Source organism: Sphaerodactylus townsendi, linkage group LG15 (assembly GCF_021028975.2).
Source record: "Sphaerodactylus townsendi isolate TG3544 linkage group LG15, MPM_Stown_v2.3, whole genome shotgun sequence".
Taxonomy (NCBI): Eukaryota; Metazoa; Chordata; class Lepidosauria; order Squamata; family Sphaerodactylidae; genus Sphaerodactylus; species Sphaerodactylus townsendi.
Genome location: NC_059439.1, coordinates 17,467,645 through 17,486,306, shown reverse-complemented (window position 1 = coordinate 17,486,306; position 18,662 = coordinate 17,467,645).

The window sequence follows — 18,662 nt, the reverse complement described above, 5'->3', positions numbered from 1 at the left end:
AGAGCGGGGAATCAAACCCAGTTCTCCAGATTTGAGTGCACCAGCTGGCTCTCTGAGAAAGTTCTGAACCTACTAGACTAGCCGAGGGTCACCCAGCTGGACTGTAGGAGTGGGGAAACCAATCTAGTTCACCAGATAAGACTCCGCTGCTTGGGTGGAGGAGTGGGGAATCAAACTTGGTTCTCCAGATTTGAGTCCACCATGCACTGGGAAGAGGATCTACCCTGCAGAAGAAGGTGCCATCTTAGCCATGCCCTAAGTGTAGGATAGACCTTCCTCTACTCCCTAAGCTGCTCCAGAGCTTTTTGATAAAGCCTAAAGTATAGAGTCCCGGAGTCAAGGGATGCATCTGCCGAGGGAAACAGCCAGTCCCAAGTGAATGTGGATCCAGCTTTTGCCCCTCTCCGAATCTCAGGTGTCTTCCGGGCCATTTGCCAGAGAAAGATGCCCTCGGTCCCTTTTCTACACAGGCCCTCCGCAGGTGTGATCAGCGGCCTTGAAAACTCACAGGCTCCCCACTCGTGCCTACAGCTTCACACGTGTCGTTCCTCTCTAGCGTTGTACGAATCAACCCTGCAGTTGCTCTGAGGCCCAATTCTCTGCGCGTGAAAGTGCGAACACTTAACACTTTCTCCCAATGTCTGTGGAGCAACTGGATGAATTGTAGCAGCCAGCATATTTATCAAGTGCAACATTTGCATTCAATCTGCCTTGTGGGAATTTTGCCAAATGTATACGTGTATATATGTATATAAATGTGTGTGTGTGTGTATGTACACACACACACACACACACACACACACACACACACACACACACACACACACACACACAAATAGTCTGAAATCATAATTGGTTGTCGTAAGAGCCTGCAGAATTCAACTCAAGCAGATGCTAATTTCTGCTTGGGGATGTGTGTCAAACAGTTACATCTCCTTAGCTAATGCCAATTGCCTGGGGGCGCTTGTACGGAGACTGCAACATTACAAGTGTGATGCCATGTCATGACGTGGTTTTCCTGTCCTCCAGCTAGCAGGCTTTTTGTCTGTTTGCCCCGGCAGCTCTGCACAGACACAGACTCTGTCATATAGATGAGACTGTATTCACCGAATGAATAACAGAATGAATAACAGAATAACCGAATGAATAACAGAAAGATCAGCGACTCTTGATCCTACCCATTTAATTGTACCGGTGTTTATGAGTTTCTCTATTTTTTTTACTGTCAACCCCCCCCCCCCCCAAAAGTGCAGTGGGTACTCTCAAAGATTTCCCCCCCCCCCATATCTTTCTCTACATGCACACACAACTCCTGGTTGGTTGATCTAGATGATGCTCCATACCTAATCTTTGGACGAGAGTAGAGAACGGGTGGTGTTCCTAAGATACTTCCTCGAATTCTGCAGGTGTGAAAACAACCAAGGCCACACATTAGAAGAAGAAGAGGAGTTTGGATTTATACCCCCTTCTTTCCTGTAAGGAGACTCAAAGGGGCTTACAATCTCCTCAGGCTCCACCCCCCAAAATCTCCAGGTAGCTTCCAACCTGGATGGAGCAACAAACACCCTGTGAGGTAAGTGGGGCTGAGAGAGCTCCGAAGAACTGTGACTAGCCCAAGGTCGCCCAGCTGGCATGTGTTGGAGTGCACAGGCTAAGCTAGTTCACCAGATAAGCCACAGCTCAAGTGGCAGAGTGGGGAATCAAACCCAGTTCTCCATATTAGAGTGCACCTGCTCTTAACCACTACACCACTGCTGCTCCCTAGTCAGTGATAGGGTTGTCAGCCTTCAGGAGGTGCTGGAGATGGTCCCCAGCCAAGAGAGATCAGTTCAGCTGCAGAAAATGGCTGCTTGAGAAGGTGGGTTCTGTGCAGTGGTGGGAGTCAAATAATTTAACAACGGGCTGTTTACAAGCACCATTTTAACAACCGGTTCTGCCGATGTGGTGGGAACCTGCTGAATCCCACCACTGGCTCTCTGGCATTACACCGGATTGAAGTTCCTCCTTTCACCAAATGCTGACTCCTCAGGCTCCACCCCCCCCCCCCAAATCTCCAGGTAACTTCCAACCTGGATCAGAACAAACTGTGACTAGCCCACTGTCCCCTAGCAGACATCATGTGTAAGAGCAGGGTAACAAATCCACTTCACCAGATTGGGCCCTTCCGCACGTGCAGAATAATGCACATGCAATCCACTTTCAGAATTGTTTGTAAGTGGATTTTGCTATGCCGCACAGTAAAATCCAGCTTCAAAGACCGAATTCCTACTGAACATTTAATCTAGATACAACCAAGTTTCAAAAGAATCGGCACCTTTTCATCCAGGTTCCAACATCCTCACTGCAGCATGTTTCTAGTGAAGACATTTAGGCCTGCCCCCTGGGTGTGTGGGGGGGGGAGGGTGCCTGCTGTCAGGGGTGCAATTGTTAAAATAGCAGCACCAAAATTTCAGAGTATCTTTAGGAGACTCTCCTGATGATACCACTCAGGTTTGGTGAAGTTTTGTTCATGGGGGCCAAAGTTAAGGACCCTCAAATGCGTAGCTGGCTTCCAGTAGAGTTCCGGATCATCTTCAAGGTGTCGGTGCTGACCTTTAAGGCCATTCGCGGCCTGGGGCCATCGTATCTTTGAGACCGCATTACCCCATATGTCCCCGCGCGGCCTCTCCGATCGGCGGAGGCCAATCTACTGGTGGTCCCTGGCCCCTCGGTGATGCGGCTGGCCTCCACACGGGCCAGGACCTTCACAGCCTTGGCCCCGGCCTGGTGGAATGCTCTTCCTCCAGCTGTCCGAGCCCTGCGGGGCCTTGGCGAGTTCCACAGGGCCTGTAAGATGGAGCTGTTTCGCCGGGCCTTTGGAGGAACCAGCCGCTAATGGTGCCCCTTCCTTGGCCCCTAACATCTGGGCCGCTAATCACCTCATGAGACTCGCCATGCCTCCCTTTTCCGTGGGGAGGGAGGGATTTTATATTATTGGAATGCTGGACGCCACCTTAAATCTAAATTTAATTTTTGAGCTTTTATATTTGGAATAAGTACTGAAAATTTTTATCGCTGCTTTTAAATGTTTATCTAATTTACATTGTATTTTATATGTTGTACACCACCCAGAGATGGGGCGGTATAAAAGTATAATAATAATAATAATAATAATAATAATAATAATAATAATAATAATAATAATAATAATAATAATAATAATAATAATAATAGCCCCCATCTCCTATTACCTCCCATTGGAAACAATGGGGGATGGGGGCACCTCCTTTGGGAGTCCATAGCTTTCAACCCCCTGGACCAAACTTCACAAAACCTGGGTGGTATCATTAGGAGACTCTGATGATAATACTATCCAGGTTTGGTGAAGTTTGGTTCATGGGGGCCAAAGTTATAGACCCTCAAATGTGTAGCACCATCTCCTATTAGCTCCCATTGGAGTGTTTTTTCAAAAAGGTGCATATACAAGCAGGTCCAGGAAAATCCCGTGATAATGGACGAGTGGGGTGGGGGGGAGCGCCAGAAACGGGACTGATCTGTGTTCCGCAGTTCGGCTGTGAGGAGATCTCGAGGGAACCTGGATATTTTGGGTGACTATCCCAGGATGAATCGCCAGTGAGGAAATCACCACAGTGCACCGAAAGTGAATTGAAAGTGCTTTATTCTGCATGTGCAGAAGGGGCCTTAGATTCTGCCACTCATGTCGAGGAGTGGGGGTGGGGGAATCAACTCTGGTTCTCCAGATTAGTCTACCCGCTCTTAACCACTACATCTTCTTTTATTCTTAAATTCTTAATTTCTCCCTCCGTAGGCACTGCTCCCAAATCTCTGGATATTTCCCAAGTGAGGGTTGGCAGCCCTACCAGGAAACCTATTGTTGGATGGCATGGCACCTATGGGTACCACAGTGGCAGGGCTCACCGAATTATGATTGGTTACGCAGCTGAGAATGGGGCTAGCCAACCCTTTGGAGTGTCTCACAATCTCCGAAAAAGCATCCTTTCACTCTCAGGATTTACACGAGAGACAAAGAGGTGGCAACTTTTGTGCCAAGAGAAAGGATGCAGCTGTTCCATCTGCCTTCCCCCTCTCTCCATCTGTGGGAGGCTTGTTGTCATAGCCGAGATGTCGTTGCCTGACACTGGGGAGAGATTTCAACTCCGCTGACAAAGAAATTAGGGCAGGCAACTTTTTTTTGCAATAATGAATGGGAGGGAGAGCAGGAGGGGAGACTTTGCAACGTGACACACGGGATACGAACCCCGCGCAACACTCCCTTCACCCTTTTGCTAATAACAGGGTAGGAACGCTTTCTCGCCCACGCACGAACTTCCGAAATTGCCCCGCCGGATTATCACGTTCCTGCCAACGTTGAGGGAAAATTGCAAAATTAATTGCGCTCCAAAGGTCCTGTTTTTATTTGGAAATGTGAAGATTAAACATCTATGGCTGGAACTGGAAAGTTAATTAACTGTCTGTCTTTGTTCGGCACAAAGCGGGACTGATCTATGCATGTTGCTTTTGTTGTTGTTTTACACTGTATGCGAAGAGGTGGCTGGTGTCAGAAGTCTGAAGGCCTGGCAGACAAAGGTGGCATCGCCTTCTCCAGCCTACAGGTCAACATATTATATTAGTTAGCAAAATCTAATACAAGAAATGCCTGATGTAGCTCTGTCATCTTCTACTTTTCCTGGGCACCACAATTCAAGAAGGATATTGACAAGAAGAAGAAGAAGAAGAAGAAGAAGAAGAAGAAGAAGAAGAAGAAGAAGAAGAAGAAGAAGAAGAAGAAGAAGAAGAAGAAGAAGAAGAAGAAGAAGAAGAAGAAGAAGAAGAAGAAGAAGAAGAAGAAGAAGAAGAGGAAGAGGAAGAGGAAGAAGAAGAAGAAGAAGAAGAAGAGGAGGAGGAGGAGGAGGAGGAGGAGGAGTTTGGATTTATATCCCCTCTTTCTCTCCTGTAGGAGACTCAAAGGGGCTTACAATCTCCTTGCCCTTCCCCCCTCACAACAAACACCCTGTGAGGTAGGTGGGGCTGAGAGAGCTCCGAGAAGCTGTGACTAGCCCAAGGTCACCCAGCTGGCATGTGTGGGAGTGTACAGGCTAATCTGAATTCCCCAGATAAGCCTCCACAGCTCAGGCGGCAGAGCTGGGAATCAAACCCGGTTCCTCCAGATTAGATACACGAGCTCTTAACCTCCTACACCACTGCTGCTCCTACGCCACAAGCTGGAACGGGTCCAGAGGAGGGCAACCAAAAGGGTAAAAGGTCTGGAATCCGTGCCCTATGAGGAGAGACTTAGGGAGCTGGGTATGCTTAGTTTGGTGTCGAGAAGGTTAAGAGGTGACATGATAGCCATGTTTAGATATTTGAGGGGATGTCATGTTGGTGAGGGAGCAAGCTGGTTTTCTGCTGCTCCAGAGACTAGGACCAGGAGTCATGGGTTCAAGGTGCAGGAAAAGAGATTCCACCTAAACATCAGGAAAAACTTCCTGACAAAAAGGGCTGTTCGACAGTGGAATTCACTACCTCAGCGGGTACTGGAGTCTCCATCTTTGGAGGTTTTTAACAGAGAGTGGATGGCCATCTGTCAGGAGTGCTTTGACTGTGTGTTCCTGCATTGCCCGGGGTTGGACTTGATGGCCCTCGGGGCCTCTTCCAACTCTATGATTCGTCAATTTCTGTAAGAAATAACCAATGACCAAAGCTGGGCAAAGAAATGCTGAGTGTGCGGATATCCCATTATGCTTTGCTGCGTGAGGTGTGTTACCAGGCAACTATGGACCACCAGCAATTCTGTATCCTCCGTGACTTTCTCATTCGCTCTCAAATTAAAAGGGACAAACCTGCCTTTGAACATACCCACTAACTTGGATGCCCATTATTCTTACCCTCAAAATCGGAGCAGGAGGGGAAATGTGGCATTTTTAGCATGCTCGGAATCATTTTTCCTCTTTATTGTGATCCATATCCCAGGAATGAGTTCTGTTCTCAAAACCAGGCCTTTGGTTTTCAGAACAGATCCCACAGCTACAGCCAGGTGATCTTTGGCTAGAAGGAAGCTGCAGGAAATGTCTTTGCCATGTGTGTGACCGATCTAGGAAACTTCAGGGAGGCAACGTCAGCCTCTATGCCCTCTTTGTTGACCCTCCAGGACAACTGGTTGACTGTTGAGTAAAACACAATGCTGATCTAGACGGAACACTGGTCTGGTCAAGCAGGTACGGGTCTAGTCACTACCCAGACAGGAGACCTACACATGTATGTGTAAAGTGCCGTCAAGTCACAGCTGACCATAGCAACCTCTGGTGGAGTTTTCAAGGCAAAGGATTAAGCAGAGGTGGTTTGTCATTGCCTTCCTCTGCAGCGTCTTTTTTGGAGGTCTCTCTTCCAAGTACTATCCCACCCAGTTTGGCTTCCAAGATCTGACAAGATTGGGGTATATTATGTCATTCTACATCCTGAGAGCCATGTAACCATGAATCTAGCTAGCTAGTGTAACCCCCATGCTCAGAATGGGTTGACCCAGAAAGGGGTGGAGACACAAAGCAGCAAGAGACCGCAGAGCTCATGTAGTTTGGAGGAGACAAGGCTACCAGACTCGGACCTTGATTGGTATAAGCCCTTAACACCTTGTTAAGGTAACTGCAATGTTGTTGGGAACTAGTAGGAAGGTGGTAGTTTATTTCTGCTATGTTGTAAATGTTGGAGTTTATTGTTTCAGGTTTTTTTTATGTTTGTAATGGGTGAGAGTTCTCCTGGAAACCTTCATGATGTTGAATCCTGTTCATCAAGCCCTTGGGAGTCTTCAGGAGCCAACCCACTTGCAAAGAAGGATTGGACTGGGCAGTATCAGTAGACTGTAAATATAAGGACTTGAAAATGCAACCTGAACAGGACCTTGAAGTGTGATGTTAAATGTTGATGTTTGATGTTATATGTTAAGAAAGTAAACCATTTTGTTTTTAAAATTTGTTGTTGCAAACTCATTCCAAGTTCTGCCCCACAGGAACCCACAGATAGAGGTTACACTAGCTCTTTCTCTGTCTGTCACTTTCTGTCTCTGTCTCTCTCTCTCTGTGTACTGTGTACATATTGTGGCCTTTTCATCCTCTCCAGAGAGGGAAAGGGTAGCCTTTACGTTGATAACCAGTTAAGCATTAGAATCCTTTATGACCAAGAAGAAAGAAACTGCTTCTTTGTGAGTAATGTGGCAAACGTTGCACTTACCTGCCAATCTATCTCGGATTGCCTCCTGTCATAGGTTGGCTTACGATCTTCGATCCTCCTAAGGATGCCCTGGTTCTCCACAGTGATCCTCACAAGCTCCCTGTTTTGCTGCTGTCGGAATGGACTGCAAAATTCAAACAGGCCCCGCTCATCAGATTCTGAGGACAATTAGACAGAGCAGCCCCATGGAAGAACCTTTAAGGAGCCTCAAAGTGGCCGACAATCACTTTCCCTTCCTTTCCCTACAACAACCCAGTGGGGTAGGTGTGGCTGAAAGAGTTCTGAGAGAACTGTGACTGGCCCAAGGTCATCCAGCAGGCTTCATGTGGAGGAGTGGGGAAAACAAACCCAGTTCACCAGATTAGCACGTCAGATTTCTATCCATTGATAGTGTTCCTGACTCCCATCACATGCAAACTTTGGGAGACAACTGGAGATGGTTTTATTTAGGACTTGGTTTAATTAAAGCAGTTGCAAACCGTCGTTTTAATTTTTGGTGTTATCTTTTTTCCCACATAACTTATTTTTGTGTATGTTATTAATACTGTAAACTGACTTGAGCTCCATAAGGAAGAAAGGTGGCTAACAAATACTTTGGGTAAATAAATAAACTTGGAACATTCCTGGAGCTTTTTCGGCGGGGGGAATGACGGGCGGGGGGGGGCCAGAGTTTGAGGATATGAGGGATCTTACATACAATCTCGGGCACACCACAGAGCCCTCCAGTGTGGTGCAGTGTTTTAGAGCTGGTGTACTCTAATCTCAAGGAACCGGGTTTGATTCCCCGCTCTGCCTTCTGAGCTGTGGAGGCTTCTCTGGGGAATTCAGATTAGCCTGTACACTCCAACGCATGCCAGCTGGGTGATCTTGGGTTAGTCACAGTTCTTCTGAGCTCTCTCAGCCCCACCCACCTCACAGGGTGCTTCTTGTGAGGGGGGGAAGGAGATTTTCAGCCCCTTTGAGTCTCCAATTCTTCTTCTTCCAAAGCTTATATTTTCCTCTGGGCAGTTTGAACTCTGTAATATGGAGAGATCAGTTCTATTTCTGGAAGAACTCCAGTTCAGTTCTATTTCCAGAAGAACTCCAGATCCCACCTGGAGCTTGGTAACCCAACAAGGGGATGTAATTTGACACTGACCTTTTCTTCGCATACTCATTCCAGCAGTCTACCAGGCCTCGTCCACGATATATGTTAGCCAACCGTGCTGAGAAGTTCCTGTTTTCTCTTTCAATTAGACTAATCCTCTTTTGGTTTTCCTGCAGAATTAGAGACCAGCAGCTTTGGTTTTTTTCTTCCCAGGGTCAGGAATCGTAAATGTTCTTTTTTCCCATACCCAGGGGTTTTTTTTGCTAGCAGAACTTTCTCCTTACCTTTCTACCACCCCCTACCTCAGGGGTGGGCAATTATTTTTTCCATGGGGCCGCATAAGAAACAGAAAATATTGTGGAGGGCCGGGCCAAAAGGCGGGGGGGGGGGGGGGGGGCACTTTTGAAAACCCCACAGAAGCCGGCAGCCAAGGCAACCAGCTTCTGCAGGGCTTTCAAAGACACTTAGCTCCCCAGCATGGCAGGGGGGCCAGTCAGGGTCATCCGGCGGGCCGGATGTGGCCCGCGGGCCGTATAATGCCCAGGTCTGCCCTACCCCATGATACACCTGTTAGCAAATTGTTACAGAATCACACAGCAAACCCTAAAACAACGCCACTACCCATAATAACATTATGACATAAGGAAAGAATTAGAATGTGGGGAATGACCTGAGATTCCCAAAATGTGATATATAGCCTACCTTTCCACAATGCCCAGGGTAGTTTTATACATTAAAAAATACGCCAAGGCTCATTCCGCAAATGCAGAATAATGCGCTTTCAAACTGCTTTCAGTGCTCTTTGAAGCTGTGTGGAATGGCAAAATCCACTTGCAAACAGTTGTGAAAGTGGCTTGAAAATGAATTATTTTGCATGTGCGGAAGGGGCCCAAGCTTTGGTCTCCAGAAGATGTTGTCCAGCTTCAAGGCACAAGGTAGCATAGGGAGCAGAGTATGTCACTCCAAATACTTTATACAAAACGGTGGATTGAATCTGCTCGATATTTCTGTTCCAGGATTGGATCCATAAAGAAACACCATATAAAAGTTGTGGGCAGACTTTTCAATTAAATGCTTTAAGGGCTGCAATGAATCCAGGGATGCTCTAGAGCAGGGGTCTTCAAACTATGGCCCTCCAGATGTTCATGGACTACAATTCCCATCAGCCCCTGCCAGCATGCCCAAGTGGTAGGGCTCATGGGAATTGTAGTCTTACTCTGAAACAACTCTGGAGGAGCCTATGAGCTGAATCCTAACTCTAAAACAAATAATAGGGGCCTTATGCATGGCCGGATTCAACTGGTTGTGGTGGGTTCCCTCTGACTTCCCTCTGTGATACACCTCTGAAGATGCCAGCCACAGATGCAGGCGAAATGTTAGGAACAAGATCCAGCAGACCACGGCCACACAGCCGTGTGGAAAACCCACCACAACCAATCTTAATTTTGCTTTGTGATTTATCTTTTAATTTTTGAATTTTATTTTAATCTTTGTACTATGCCAGTGATGGCGAACCTGTGGCACGGGTGCCAGAGGTGGCATTCAGAGCCCTCTCTGTGGCTGGCCTCTCTGTGGCTGGCCCCACATCTAGGCTGGCCTGGGCCGCCGGGATCAATTATTAGCATTAAACCTAACACCTAGTTTTGTGGAAGCAGTGTAGGTAACCATGTTAAGCGCTGTTAAACCCCACTGATTTTCATGCGATGAACTAACGCACAATCCTTTACCCGGAAGTAAGCTTGGTTGTTGGCAATGGGGCTTGCTTCTGAGTAAACCCTCCTAGTGTTGTGATTCACCCGTTTGAAGAGTTCCATGGTTGCTTCAAAGCAAAGCCAACAACTACCACCAAGCTTACTCCTGAGTAACACATGCCTCGGAGCCAACCGTTTGTTCTAAACTAAAACCTCAGTATTCAGGTTAAATTGCCGGGTTGGCACTTTGAGATAAATAAGTGGGTTTTGGGTTACAATTTGGGCACTCGGTCTCGAAAAGGTTCGCCATCACTGTACTATGCCATTAAAGGTTATCTGTATCCAAAGTCAAAAAATATATATAGTCAAACCCTTGAATTATAATACATCCAGTTAAGAGTGTCACATTGTCACTATGAACTGCCAGAGAGATCCATTAGTTATTTTCGCCAAAGGTGGGTCTACGTACAGGGAACCACCAGCAACTTGAATTGGCCCTGGAAACAAACGGGAAACCAATGAAGCTGCTGAAACAGCGTTGTTATCTGATAATACCGGCATGAATCAGTCAATAGTTTAAGAGCAGCTTTCTATACTTCCGAAGGGTTTTCAGGGCAGCCCCACTTATAATGTATTATTGTACTTTAAATCCACCCTTATCACAAACAGCCAGTTGCAAAAAGACCAACAGCATAGTCAGCACCCATGAGAAGGGGAAAGCGACGTACCTGAATCTTGGAAACCTTGAAGTAGTGGTGGGGCTGAGCACATGGTGCCTTTGTATCAACTAATCTCTTTGCTGGAGAAAGAGAATTCATGGTGTATTTATTTAAAGTAGTCATATTCTCCCCCCCCCCCCCCGCCCCAACAACAACAAAATAATTCTGGATAAACAGCTAGTTAAAAATAGTAATAAAATCCATGATTTTAACTCTTCGTGTTGTTCCTCCTTATCTCTACCGTGGCATATGCTCTACAGCATAGGTGTCAAACTCGCGGCCCTCCAGATGTTATGGACTACAGTTCCCATCATCCCCTGCTGGCATCATGCTGGCAGGGGATGATGGGAACTGTAGTCCATAACATCTGGAGGGCCACAAGTTTGACACCTGTGCTCTACAGCGTGGTGTAGTGATTAAGTGCAGTGGACTCTAATCTGGAGAACTGGGTTTGATTCCCCACTCCTCCACTTGAGTGGCGGAGGTGTATCTGGTGAACCAGATGTGTTTCTGCACTTCTGCATTCCTGCTGGGTGACCTTGGGCTAGTCACAGTTCTTCGGAGCTCTCTCAGCCCCACCCACCTCACAGGGTGCTTGTTGTGGGAGGAGGGGAAAAGAAAGGCAATTGTAAGCCCCTTTGAGTTTCTTTACAGGAGAGAAAGGGGGGATATAAATACAAACTCCTCCTCTTCCTCCTCCTCTCATCCCCAGCAAGCCCCCTGGGGCTGCTGATCAGTCCTCTGCCTCCCCCCCCCCCCCCCCCGATTTAGGCCCGCTGTATTGCTTACCCTACAGCAGACTTTATTGCTAGTTATTTAATAATTTGCAATTTCCATTGACACTGGAGATGTGGACTGAAAATTAGATTGACGGTTTATTGTCTCAAAAGATCAATGTCTCTTCCTCCCTCCCTCCCCCTCCTGCCAACACTTTCTTTATCAAATCTGTACATTTAAATTGACGATGGAGTGTTGTGTTTCCATTTTGCAAGTAACATTTTCTTCTGCGTATAGGAGGCATTTCAAAGGCCGGTTTGTTTAATACTTTTGTTGCCATAAAAGAAAAGGAAAGGAAAGAAAAAAAAATCTAGTTACTTTTGTGACTGCATGTTTTTTGCAGTGACGTCAAATGCTGATCCGTCGGGGAATTTGAGGGGGTGAAGAATCCATGGATGTGGCAGGCTTAGTTATTTGCTCAGGAAGGGGTGAAGCAGCCAGAAGGCTCCTTTCCCTGGCATGTCTCAGTTGTGAGTAGAAAACAGCCAGGATATATCGAAGAAGACTAGCCCAGTGATGGCGAACCTTTTCGAGACCGAGTGCCCAAATTGCAACCCAAAACCCACTTATTTATCACAAAGTGCCAACATGGCAATTTAACCTGAATACTGAGGTTTGAGTTTAGAAAAAAACAGTTGGCTCCAAGGCATGTGTTACTCAGGAGTAAGCTTGGTGAAGCAACCGTGCAACACTTCAAATGGGTGAATCACAATCCTAGGAGGGTTTACTCAGAAGCAAGCCCCATTGCCAGCAACCGAGCTTACTCCCAGGTAAAGGATCGTGCCCAGGCCAGCCTAGATGTGTGTGTGTGTGTGTGGGGGGGTGATTTTCCACCCCCCTCTCACATGATGAACTCTGTGCACGCGTGCCCACAGAGAGGGCTCTGAGTGCCACCTCTGGCACCCGTGCCATAGGTTTGCCACCACTGGACTAGCCCAAGGTCACCCAGCAGGAATGTAGGAATGTGGAAACACATCTGGTTTATCAGATAAACCTCCACCACTCAGGTGGAGGAGTGGGGAATCAAACCCGGTTCTCCAGATTAGAATCCACCTGCTCTTCACCACTACACCACGCTGGCTCTTGTGGTCCACCAATAAACGTCAGGATTTCCCAGTCTGAAGACTTACCTTTTGAGGTGGAGATAAGATAAAATATCCATGGGGTTTATCCTAAGTCTTATGATTCTAGTACTACATGAGTTTAAGATTGCTATAAACCTACCCAGGTCCATTCTGTATAATTTCTTGGGTTGAACCAAGTTTGTCGCCTTCTTTTCGGGAGCGGGCCTTTGCCTCGAATCGGCAGCGACCCCAGGAGAGGGGAAGTTTTCCAGACTGCTCATCGTGGCGTGGACATCCGATGGCAGGGTTAAAAAAGGGCAAAATGTGAGGTTCAGCTTCTGAGTTGCTCCTCCCCTTATTTGTCACCTCACTCCAGGGGTTGCCATGGATGCTCCGGTTGTGACATCATCAATTCTGAGATGTTGTAAGAAAGGGTTGTGACACCAACTCTCAGCCTTTGCATACAATGAGCCAATTATAAGGGATTTAAAAAAGAAAACAAAACCTCCTGACTTATATCCTTTCCAGGATAAAGATGACACCAGATTTGAGAATTCAATCCGACATTTCCTGGAATGGCTTTGTTCTAGAATGGTCCGTTTGGGTCCTGGCACTTACCTAGTTCTGCCCCCAAGGCACTAGGATCCAGGTCGGTCCAGGAAATGTTGGATTGAATTCTCAAATCTAGTGTCATTGGGCCTTTCCCCACTTACCTTAAGCCACGCGCTACTCTCCTCAACAGTGGCATAACTGGGCAAACTGGAGCCCTGGGCAAAACCTGAGTTTGATGCCCCGCCCCCCAGGCGCGTGCCCAATGCAACGCACACCTTCCCCCCCCCCTTGTAGCTACGCCCAGAGGCGTATCTAGGCAAACTGGAGTTTGGCACCCCCCATGGGCAGCCACCCTCCCCCACTGTGACCAAGCAATGATTTTTTACACCAGGTTGTTTCAAAGTGTCACCATCACATTATAGAACATGCCCCAACTCACAAATCTGAGCACAGCAATAAGCCATGCCACACAGCAGAAATAATTTTTTGAAAACATTTTCAAAATGCTTTCAACATGTTTTATTACTGCTATGAAAACATTTTATGGTGTTGTACCCAGTACCCCCAACTGGGGGAAACAGCATCACTTTCAATGTTTCAAAGGAGAATCTCCCTGGTTTAAACAAGTGATGCTGGAATCCACCCCCAAACAGCATCATTTTCAGTAGTGTTTAAACTAGGGAGCCCGGATTCTCCTTTTAAATTCACCTTAAAGGGAGAATCTGGGGTTCCCAGTTTAAACAACATTGGAAGTGATGCTATTTTGGGGATTGATTCTCCCCCACCCTGAAACAGCATCATTTGCAATGTTTAAACTGGGGACCTCAGATTCTCCCTTTAAATCCATGTCAAAGGCGGGGGGATTTAAAAGGAAAATCTGGGAAATTTGGGAGGTGCCTGCTGGCAGGGGTGCAATTGTTAAGCTAGCAGCACCAAACTTTCAGGGTATCTTTAGGAGACTCCCCTAATGATACCACCCAGGTTTGCCTGAGAGTGAGGATTTGAGTTTAGGGAGTCCAGGACAAGTTACTTTGGACCCTCAAGGTGTAGCCCCATCTTCTGTTAGCTCCCATTTCCTGAAACATAATGGATGATGGGGCACCCAGCACTTTAGGGGAGTCCATGAAAGCTTTGGACCCCCTGAACAAACTTCACAAAATTTCCTGGGTGAGTATCAGTAAAATTCTCCTGATGATACCTCCCAGGTTTGGTGAAGTTTGGTTCAGGGGGTCCAAAGTTATCGACCCTCAAAGGTGTAGCCTCATCTCCTGTTAGCTCCCATTGGAAACAATGGAATGGGGGCACCCCCTTTGGGAGTCCATAACTTTGGACTCCCTGAACCAAACCTTACCAAATCTGGGAGATAGCATCAGGAGAGTCTCCTAAAACATCCCTGAAATTTTGGTGCTTCTAGCGTAAAAACTGCGCCCTCTGCAGGCCAAAAATAGAAAAACACTGAAAATACAAACAATCCCACGAACAAACCTGCGCCCCCCACAGGGCTGCGCCCAGAGCAACTGCCCACTTTGCCCAATGGGAGGAACGCCTTTGACTCCTCAAGTAGCACGGGGTCCCCCGTCACTCCCCACGACAGGGGCGGCCACAGCGCAGCCGCCCCAATGCTGCCGCTGTCGAGCCCCCTCAGCGTGTGGCATCCCTGGCGCTCTTGTAAACAGCCCATTTTTATCTTGAAAAGGGTACAGAGTAGGGCTGACAATTTATTACCATTGATCTCTAGATGACAGAGATCAGGAAACATTTTCAAAGCGGCTACAGGAAAAAAGTCACTAGTTTAATATTTTCAAAAGAACATGTTTTCGGGAAAAAATAAAACATCTTCCAAACGTTTTTTGGGGAAACTGTGCGGCGTTCCGCCCCAAAACGTTTCATTTTGTGACAATGCTTTATTTGTGTTGTTTTGGGCCATTGTTTTGACAAATGGGCCATTGTTTTGACAAAGACTAATTGACTGTTGAAATGTTTGCCCATCTGTGCACAGACGTCCTTTGAATGCTAGGCATCAATAATAGGTTGTTGTGTATCAATAGCAGATTGTGTTGACAGGTCAGCTGAAGAAGCAGCCCACCCTGGGACTCGTGCCATTTGAATAAAATGAAGTCAACCTTTCAAGACTGTATGATCTAGTGGGCACCACAGCATGTTCCCTTCCTACGTTGTGCAAGGGAAGCGTTGCGTCCTTCTGACGCCGCTCAGCAGCTTATGTTTCAGTAGATAAACACGTGTTTAGTTGGGGAGAATAATTTTGCGTCCCTCTCTTTATCCTCTGTCCCATTAACATGTTTGCAAACATCTGCAAAGCTTCAAGCTGCTTGTTGTCTGGAAACGATAGAAATTCCTCTGAGGATTTCGTCTTTGAAAATAGAGGAATATCTGTTAGGATCAAGGCTCGGAGCCTGGTTTTGGTGCCAAGACTCAGCATTGGAAATTGAACGTGGCGTCCCTGAGCATATGGAGAGTGAACTTCTTTTCATTCGCTGGCAATTGTGGATAAGCGACCTTCACATATATTGATTGGGCTTGTAGCTTTCTGACTTCCTATTTGATCCAAAACAGAGTTACGTCCTTGTAAAACTGTTGTCGTCAATGGACTTTGAAGGGTGGAAATCTGCACAGGATGGCACTGATAATCACCCATTGCTCAGAACAGTTCTGCAAATGTCATCTATATGAAATGGTTATTTGTTTGGTCATGTCCAGATGCTCGCAGCCCAGGATACCACCATAGGCAGGTGCTACAAATTCATTGCCCTTGTACAACCAACATGAACTGACAACATGTCGGAATTTTTCCGATCAGCAACTTAGAATGCACTGCTGAGTGTGCAGGCCTGTTTATCCTTTTCGCTAGAAGAATAAAAAAAGGTTAAGTGTATGCAAATTGGATTAATCTGTATATATCTGATATATTTTCATAATGTATTCTGGCCACAAGTAAGGGGCAAAGAGCTGTGCATGGCATTGAAGCCCCACTGACCACTGGAGGAGGAGGAGGAGGAGGAAGAAGAAGAAGAGTTTGGATTTATATGCCCCCTTTGTCTCCTGCAAGAGACTCAAAGGGCCTTACAATCTCCTTGCCCTTCCCCCCTCACAACAAACAGCCTGTGAGGTAGGTGGGGCTGAGAGAGCTCCGAGAAGCTGTGACTAGCCCAAGGTCACCCAGCTGGCGTGTGTGGGAGTGTACAGGCTAATCTGAATTCCCCAGATAAGCCTCCACAGCTCAGGCGGGAGAGCTGGGAATCAAACCCGGTTCCTCCAGATTAGATACACGAGCTCTTAACCTCCTACGCCACTGAGGAGGAGGAGGAGAAGTTGCAGTTTGGACCCTTCTCTCCTGTGGGGAGGCTCCAGGCAGCTTACAAACTCCTTTCCCTGCCTCTCCCCACAACAGACACCTTTTGAGGTAGGAGGGGCCGAGAGATTTCTGAATGAACTGTGACTGGCCCAAGGCCACCCAGCAGGAACGCAGGAGTGCGGAAACAAATCTCAACCACCAGATAAGCGTCTGCTGCTCACGTAGAGGAGTGGGGAATCAAACCCGGCTCTCCAGATTAGAGTCCACCTGCTCTTAACCACCACACCGCACTCATAGCTCTAAGTTCGTTTCTGCAGACATAAGGACCAGACCCTTGTTTCTTCACTCAGAATGAAACCTAAGACTCTTGAAGTTCTGATGTCTGCGCCACGTACCAAGTTTGACCAGGCCAATTTAGGAGGACAGAATAATTGTCCATGTATTGTGGAATGGGGGGAAGAGATCAGCCGCTTGTCTAGGTGTGCAATCTACCAGGACCATAGGGGGGGGGGGGGGAATTGTGAGAATGGAGTGAAAGTGTGCTGGTGCCAGTGCAAGAGGAAAATACTCTGGTGGGAGGGGCACTAATGCTAGCTGTGGGTGTGCACAGCTCTGTGGCACCCAAATGTGGAGGCTGCCACTACGCTGGTGCTTCTCCAGTGCAGGCGTCCATGCTCGTGCAGGTGGGGGAAGTCTGGGGGCGTTTCCAGAGGTGGAGCCAACTTTAATCAACTCCCTGTGGCCTTTCAGCCTAGAACGCCCCTTTGGTTTAGTTCGATGCCAACTAAAAGTGTGACACAGCCCGCTGGACTGAATAGAGGGCTTGCAGGACAGTTGGGGATTTTTGCCAACTGTCTTGCTTTCCGTGCCACCTGAAACCCCTTTTGGAAGCAGCACGGCTCAGCTGCTGCAGCGCCATCCCCAGCCGCTGTGAAACTGGACCCTTCCCCTCCATGGATTGGACTGCCTGACTGTTAAATTCACAACTGTGGGGAAATGTGAACCAACAGAAGCCAACTGAATCGAAGAAGAAGGAGAAGAGAAGAGTTTGGATTTATACCCCACCTTTCTCTCCTGTAAGAAAACTCAAGGTGGCTTACAAGCTCATTTACCTTCCTCTCCGCATGACAGACACCTTGTGAGGTAGGTGGGACTGACAGAGTCCAGAGAGAACTGTGACTAGCCCAAGGTCACCCAGCTGGAATGTAGGAATGGGGAAACACATCTGGCTCACCAGGTAAGCCTCCGCCGCTCAGGTGGAGGAGTGGGGGAATCAAACCTGGTTCTCCAGATTAGAATCCACCTGCTCTTACCCACTACACCACGCTGGCTCTCGCTGATTGGCTAGGTGCTTCTCTTAGTCACCCTATCAGTCCTCCTTCTCCATCAGAGTAGAGTTTCAACTCGAAACAAAAATTCTTTGAGGCTGCTAAATGTTTCATGTCCTAGCTTGGTTTTGCAATGGTTTATTCATTTCTATGAAAAATAAATCATGCTGCATTTATTGATTTGTAAGCTATCGCGAGCAGGTGTCTGAGGAGGCAGCCTATACATTTGCTAAATAAATAAGTAATGAACAGCCCCACTAACTACAAGATAAAAGTTTCCTGCTGAATTCTGCATTCTTGTTGGCCTGGATACATTTTGAAAGCAGTCCTCAATCTAACTTTTGCTTTCCGAATATAGAAACCTGGGCATGTTTTGATGCTGGGGGAAGTTTGAAAATGACAGCTGTTCGCGCTGTCATGAAATTATGAGTGGAAGCATCACCCAAAACAAAAATACAGAATGAGCAATTGAAAAATTGAAAAAAAAAAATCCTCTCTCAGATTGGCTTTTGAATAAAAAATGTTCATGGAGCCCAAAATTTAGGCCCATCTCCGGCATAAGAACATAAGAACAAGCCAGCTGGATCAGACCAGAGTCCATCTAGTCCAGCTCTCTGCTACTCGCAGTGGCCCACCAGGTGCCTTTGGGAGCTCACATGCAGGATGTGAAAGCAATGGCCTTCTGCAGCTGTTGCTCCCGATCACCTGGTCTGTTAAGGCATTTGCAATCTCAGATCAAAGAGGATCAAGATTGGTAGCCATACTGTACACCATTTGTTTTTCTGTTAAGCCTGCTATCAGGTTTTGCGCCACAGTTCTACTGAGGTAACCTTGCTGGGGTAAAAAATTAACTGCCCTGTTCTTTTAGAAGTCAGGGAAACCAAACCTCTTGCCCCACTCAGGCGCA